Source organism: Onychomys torridus, chromosome 18 (genome assembly GCF_903995425.1).
Source record: "Onychomys torridus chromosome 18, mOncTor1.1, whole genome shotgun sequence".
NCBI classification, from domain to species: Eukaryota; Metazoa; Chordata; class Mammalia; order Rodentia; family Cricetidae; genus Onychomys; species Onychomys torridus.
In genome coordinates this window covers 29,095,944-29,103,637 of record NC_050460.1, presented here as the reverse complement: position 1 = coordinate 29,103,637, position 7,694 = coordinate 29,095,944, and positions in this window count along the sequence as shown.

Below are 7,694 nucleotides of genomic sequence, written 5' to 3'. Positions count from 1 at the left end.
AGGAACCGCAGAAGCAGTGAAGGGTAAGGTTTTCCGCTCTTGCTCTGACCTCGTGGTTTTTAACTCTGCAATCGGTTCTGTGTTTCTTATTTAACAAGCAGGATACATCTACAAAGAGGCACCAGGAGCAGCCTGGAAATTCAGTGTGTTTATTGTATACCACCGAGCAAGGAGGAAGACATTGGCACGTAGACCAGGCTTTGCCACTCTGGTGGGTCTGAAGCACTGTGGTCCTTGACACGGCCATGTTCACGTCAACAACATACATTCACTCACTCAGGACTTTCTCCATGGGCGATGGGCTATAATGGACTCTCCTATAACCCATCATCCCTTGCACTTATTTTGGGGACCATGAGCTGGCCCATCTAGAGCTGATCACTTCCATCATCATGTTCTTGAACTGTCCTATCCACTGATCTTTAGGTTCCGTTCTTAGGGTCTACTGGTCAGTCCCTTACAGAGCTAACCTCCTGGCTAACAACAGTTGGTTGTGTATATAGCTCAGTGGGACAGCACTTGCCTAACGTGGGTTTGAGCCCAAATACTGAAAGGAAAATGCACAGTTATCTGGCGAGACGAGCTTATGGGTGTCTGCCATTTGCACAGAGTTGTCATCCAGCAATGTGGTGTCTTGAGGATTTGGAACTATCCTGGTTTTCTTCCTGTTCTGAACTGGAGACTAATAAGCAGGATTCCCATCCCCACTGGTCATTACTGGAGACATCTTGGTGTCACAGTTGGTAGTACCGACATTAGGAGGTTTGAATCAGTAATGCAAAGAACAGTCCCACCCATGTCATATGAGGAAAAATACCAGAAGCCTTGAAGAAAAATTATCTCTGAATCAAAACAATCAAATAAAAGAAGGTTCCTACTGAGAGGGGTGCCTTTCAGACTCCTTGGGGAGAGAGCCTGTGTAAAATTGAGAAAAGTTAATTAGGCCTCGGGGGTGATAAGGAAACCAAGCCCACACAGGACAGGAAAATCGAGTTTAGATATTCCTCGAGTCTGCAGTACATTTGCCAAGCTGATCTAATTATTGGGAGTTCTGTGGATTCTGTCCTGTTGCTGGCCTGCTGGAAGAAAGAAAACTCAATTTCCGTCCACCCTAGAAATTTGGTAAGAAGAACCATCTACTGAGAGGTCATTTTCTATTTAAAAACCGAGGCTGCAGAACTAGAAAATGCATTGTCGGAGGTAAAACAAGGCCTCTAAACCCTAGGGAGTCAGAATGCCTGCTCATTAATACCTACCACATCATCCAGGTTAAAGCTGAGCCCATTGGCCACACATTCTATGTATTAGTGTGTGTGTGTGTGTGTGTGTGTGTGTGTGTGTGTGTGTGTGTGTGTATGTGTGTGTGTGTGGCTGAGGGTAGCTATCTGGAGAATCCAAGTCATGTTATGTTCAATATAAAGTGAATAGGTATCCTGATGTTTTAGGATACTGACTTTTTATTTGAATATGTGCATATATGTGTGCATGTGCACACACGTGAGGAAGTCAGATATCGATACTGAGTGTTTCCTCCATCACTCTCCATTTTTTTTTAAAACACTCCAGCCAGCTAGCAAACCCCAAGGATCTGCCTCCTCAGTACTAAGATTACAAGCACTTATGACAGTACCCCACATTTCACATGGGTGTTGGGGATTCGAACTCAGGTCCTCATGCTTGTTCAGTGGGCTTTTTACTGACTGAGATGTTTACTAATCCCTGAGAGAGAAGTGTTTCAAAATTATTATCAGTGGCTGTGGATTGCCTGGTTTTTTGTTTTGGCTTCATATAGTTTAAGGATACATCTATTAGATAGACACACATTCAGAATTATGGTTTATTTTTTATTTTTTTAAATTAGTATACAGAGTAAAGTTTCCATATGGAGTTTTTCTGTTTTAGGGGTTGATTCTCCCCACTATTCCATATCTTTGTTTCTCTGATCCCTTTCACCCAGAATTCCCTTTTCTACCTTCGTATAGTGTGTGTTCTTTTCCTTCCCACCTACTCCCTCCCCTCCCTTCTGCTCACTTAAAAAAGCTCTTTCCACCTCATGGGCCTCTTTCCCTGTCTCTAGCCGCATGCCTCTCTCTATATATATGTGACTATAAATTAGAAGCTAGGATCCACACGTGCTAGAGAACACACTTCACAAGTCTTTCTGAGTCACTACATTTTCCAGTTCTGCCCATTGTCTTGCTAATTTTCTTTTTCTTTACAGATGAATAAAATTCCATTTAGCATATGTAGATCACATTTCATCATCCTTCACCTGCTGGTGGACATCTAGGCGGGACCCATTTCCTGGATATTCAGAACAGAGCGGCATAGACACAGATGTGCAAGTATCTCTGGGGTAGAGTATAGCATCCTTTGGGCATATGCCGAGAAGTCACATAGCAGGTCACGAGCTAGTTCTATGTTTAGTTTTTGAGAACCCTCCATGCTGATCTCTGTATAGTGACTGTACCAGCCTCTATTCTCATCAACAGTGATTTCCCCTGTTTTCCTCTTTCCCCACAGTCTTGCCAGGTTTGTTATCCTTTGTTTTCATGATAGCCATTCTCACTGTGGTGAAAAGGAATCTAAAAATAGTTTTACTTTGCATGATGGAGAAGGCTATTCAACAGTATGTATGTATGTATGTATGTATGTATGTATGTATATATATATATATATATATATACACATATATGTGTGTATGTATGTACATATATATATATACACACACACACACACACACACACACACTTGACATATACTTAGACAGATCTGAGAGGGAGGAATCTTGATAGCCAGAATTCCTCCGTGGTATTGGACGGCAGCATTTTATTGATTGACGGTTGGTGTGGGAAAATTCAACTCACAGTGGGTGGTGCAATCCCTGGGTAGGTTGTTTGGGTGAGAGAAGAAGGAAGGCTGAGGAAGCCCTGGAGAACCAACCAGGATGGGTCATTCCTCCTTTGCTTCCACTTCAGGTTCCTGTCTTAGATTCCTGCCCTGTTTTCTTTTGATGATGGACTATGATGTGGAACTGTAAACTGAAATAAATCTTTTTCCCCCTAAGTTGCTTTTGGTCATGGTGTTTTCTCACAGCAACAGAAACTCTAACTAAGACATGACCATTAGTGTTTCTCCTTTTGAGAACTGACTGTTCAGTTCATTGGCCAATTTATTAAATTGGAAGTGTTATAATTTTTGGTGATTAATTTTCCCAGTTCATCATATATTCTAGATATTAAGCCCTTGCCTGAAATACAAGTGGCAAAGATCTCTCCCATCCTGCATGCTGTTCTCTCTTGGTTTACAGTTTCCTTTGCTGCATAGAAGCTGTTGAATTTTGTGTAGTGATATTTATCCTTTTGTGGCTTTTTTTCTTATTTTATTGGGGTCTCATTCAGAAAGATCTTGGTTATACCTACATTTTCAAATACTTTCCTAAATTTAGCAGTTTCAGAAATTCAGGTTTTAAATTAATTTCTTACATCCAATTTGAATTGATTTTTATGTAAGGTGACAAATAAGTATATAATTTCACTCTTCTAAATCGGGACATCCAATTTTACCACCATTATTTGTTGAATGGCATATCTTGTATTTTTTTTAAGCTATGTCACACATTAGGTTGCCATAGCTATTTGGGCTTACTTCTGGTTTCCTGTTATAGTCCACAGTGTACTTGTCTGCTTTTGTGCCAGTACTGTGCTGTTTCTGTCACTATGGCTCTGTAGTGTAGTCTGGGGTTGTGCTGTAACACTTTCAACAGTGTTCTTCCTCCCTGAATCGCTTTTGCTGTTCATGGTCTTTTGAGTTTCAATGTGAATTTTGGGATTGTTTTTCTAGTTCTGTAAGTAATGTCATTTGAATTTTGGTGGAGGTTTAATTGAATCTGTAGATTACCTTTGGTGACATAGCCATTTTCACAATATTAATTCTGCTAATTCTAGAGCACAGAAACTCTTCCTATCTTATAATACCTTCTTCACTTTCACTTTTCAGCATCTTAAAATTTTCATTGTGAAGGTCTTTCCACTCCTTGGTTAGGTTTAGTCTTGGGTCTTTTGTTTTATACATTTGAAGCTATTGTGAACGGAATACTTTTCCTATTTTTTTTCTAGGCAAGTTCATTATTGCTATTCAGAAAAACAACATTTATTTGTGTGTATCAGCTTTGTATCTTGCACCTTGGCTGAAAGTCCTTATCAGATATAAATTTTTCTAGTAAAGTCTGTAGGGTCTTGTAAGTATAAAATAATGCCACCTGCAAACTGGAATGTCTTTTTCCATTCCTGTTTGCATCCCATTTATATCTTTCCCATGTCTTATTGCCCTCTATAAGACTTTGAGCAGTATATTTGATAGGAGTAGAGAGATCTGACCCATCATGAGGCTCACAGGCACAGGAGGTCCCACAGCTCCTAGTGGAAGTTACAGACCCACATAGGAGGCCTGAGATGACCCAGGTAATGGCTCCCAATGATAACTATTTGAAAAATCCACAGAAAAGGATTTTAAAGTATTATTAGAGCTATGTCCAAACAAACAAATAAAAAACAAACATCAAGACATGAATGCATCCCAAAGGTAAATAAAAAGAACTGAATAAAATGAAAAAAGTTAACCTATGATTTTAAAATTGAATTCAATAGAGAATTGCTGAGGAAAAACCAAATTGAATTGATGCTGTACATGAAACATTTAATATGCCAAATAAAAAGCTCAGTGGGAAGATTTGTCAGCAGAATAGATTATGTGGAAAACAGTATCAGATCTGGATAACAAGGTAGAAGAATCGGATCATTCAGTAAAGGTCAATGAGAAAATTTAAAACTATGTTAATGGAATATGGGAGTGTTCTGGGATACCATGGAAAGACCAAATCTTCAAGTTATGGGCATAGGAGAAAAAAATGTCATACCAAGAGCGTAGAAAATACTTTCAATAAAATCATAGAAAAAAATAATCCAAAATCTAGAGAAAGAGATGCCAGGTAGGTACAAGATGCCTACAGAATACCAACTAGGTTGTGCATGAAAAGAAACTCCCCAAGACATATTATAGTTAAAACACTAAAAGTAATCTTCCCCATGTTGCTTTGGTCATGGTGTTTCATCACAGCAACAGAAACCCTGAGACAAGAGACAAAAGGAAGGACATTGACTGTTGCAAGACAGAAAGGTTGAGTCAAGTAGGAAGACTAACACCTCACTATTCAATAGAACACTTCGATGAAAGGTCCTGAAAAGATCCATCCCAAGCTCTACAACCTAGACTATCGCTTAGAATTGAAGGAAAAATAAAGACTTTCTGTGATGAAAATAGAATTTATGGCCACCGAGTCAACTCTCTAGAGGATAATGGAAGGAATATGTCAGATTGAAGAGAAGGATAAACACACTAAAGATGTTCTAGTGTTTAGTAAACCATACCAAAACAGTTAATCAAAGGAAATCTAAGAGTACATTGCAAATTCAGCAAAATAACAGAAATCATACACATTTTCAATAACAACTCTGAATATTGATGGCCGCAATTAAAACAAAAAAGGATACAAGGACTAGAAGACTGAATTAGAAAACAAGATCTATGTGTTGACTGCCTCCAAGAAGTCCACCTCACCACCAAAGATAGATACCACCTTCAGGCAAAAGGATGGGAAAGGCTACTTGGAGCAAGTGGAACTAAGAAACAAGCACATACAGCTGTTCTAATGTCTGGACAAGAAAATAGACTTCACACCAAAAATAGAAGAGATTCTTATCAAGTGAACAATTCACCAAGAGGACATTAAAATTCTGAATGTATCTGCACCAAATAACAGGGCATCCAAGTTTATACAGGAAATACTGCCAGATGCAGCCTGTGAGTCTACCTAAGGCTTGGCTTTCCTTTGCAGGGAGACTTAATTATTGCTTCAGTTTTACTGCCTGTTTCACATCTAAGTTGTTTACATATCCTAGCTTTAATTTTGGTAGATCATATCGTGCATTTAGCCATTACCTTCAGGCTTTCTAGATTTTTGCACACGTTCAAAGCAACCCCTAATGTCTTCTAGATCTCATCGGATCTATTGTAACGCTTTTTGTATTATTAATTTTATTAACTTTTGTCTTCTCTGATTTTTTAAAAATTAGCTTGGTAAGAGATTTGCCAATTTTGTTAATCTTTTCAAAACATTAGTCTAGTTACTTTTATGTGTTGTTCTTTTAGTCTCCATCTGGCTAGCCTCTGCCTCGGTCTTTATTTTTGCCTTGCCATTTGCAGCGTTTGAGTTTGTCTTCTTGCCTTTCTAAGTCTGGAAGTGCATCATTAAGTTATTTATTTGAGATCTCTGATTTTTAATTAAATTAAATTCATTATTATTATTATTATTATTTGTGTGTGTTCACGCACGTGTGTGCGTGCATCATGAGTGCCACAGCACATATGTAGAAGCAAGAGAATAAAGATGTGGAATTGGTCTCCTCTGTCCACTGTTACATGGCTCCTGAAAGCTGAGCTCTGGTCTGGAGACTGAGCATTAGGCTTGTACAGCAAGCTCTTTCACCTGCTGAGCCTTCAGGCCGTTCCCTCTCTGGGTTTTGTTTGTTTGATTGTAGTTTGAAATTAGAGCATTTACAGCTATGATCTTTCCTTTTAGCAGAGCTTTGGCTGTCCCCCAGAGCTTCTGGTCAGTTATTATTTTCATTTGATTACAGGCATTTTTAAATCTTCTTCAATGATGCACTGTTCACTTAAAAATAATTGTTGCCAGGCAGTGGTGGCGCACGCCTTTAATCCCAGCACTCTGGAGGCAGAAGCAGGCAGATCTCTGTGAGTTCGAGGCCAGCCTGGGCTACCAAGTGAGTTCCAGGAAAGGCGCAAAGCTACACAGAGAAATCCTGTCTCAAAAAACCAAAAATAAATTAATAATAATAATAATAATAATAATAATAATAATAATAATTGATAATTGTTTTCCAAGGGTTTGTCTAGTTTCTGTGGTTATTCTTGCTGTTGATTTCTGCTTTTATTCTATTGTGGTCTGATGGGATGCAAGGAATTAGTTTGATATTTTTGTATTCACAAAAGCCTACTTTTTGGTCTTTAATATGACTAGTTTTTGGAAAGGTTCTATGAGCTGCTGAGGAGAACACACATTCCCTGTATGTCAGGTGGAATATTCTATTGCTATTTATATTCTATAAAGCCCAGTTGATCTCTGGTATAATTCAGCCTTGCAGTTTCTTTGTTGAATTTTAGTTCAGACTAGAAATGAGAACATGGTTTTCAAGACTTCTCCCACTATGTCTGTGCCAGGATGCATGCAGCCTTTTGTGTCTTTTAACATTTGTTCTATGAAGTCAGGAGTGCCAAGACTGAGTGCAGAAACATTTGCAGTGATTATATATATTGATGAATTGTTCTATTTATTAATATGTGGTGCCCCTCTTTATTTTGTCTGACTAGCTTTGGTTTGAGATCTACCTTATCAGGTAAGTAATATCTAGTACAGCCTGCTTATGGATTCCATTTGCTTAGCAGGTTGATTTCTAACCTTTGACTCAGGTTTTGTTACTTGTGTGAATTTGTGAGAGTCAATAGGTAGTTTGGTAGTGGGGTGGGGGGTTTAAATATTCCATGGTCACTTATTCTCTATAGTTTGAATGATTGTGAGTGTCTATAGTCGCCACTGTCCACAGTGTAAAGAGGTT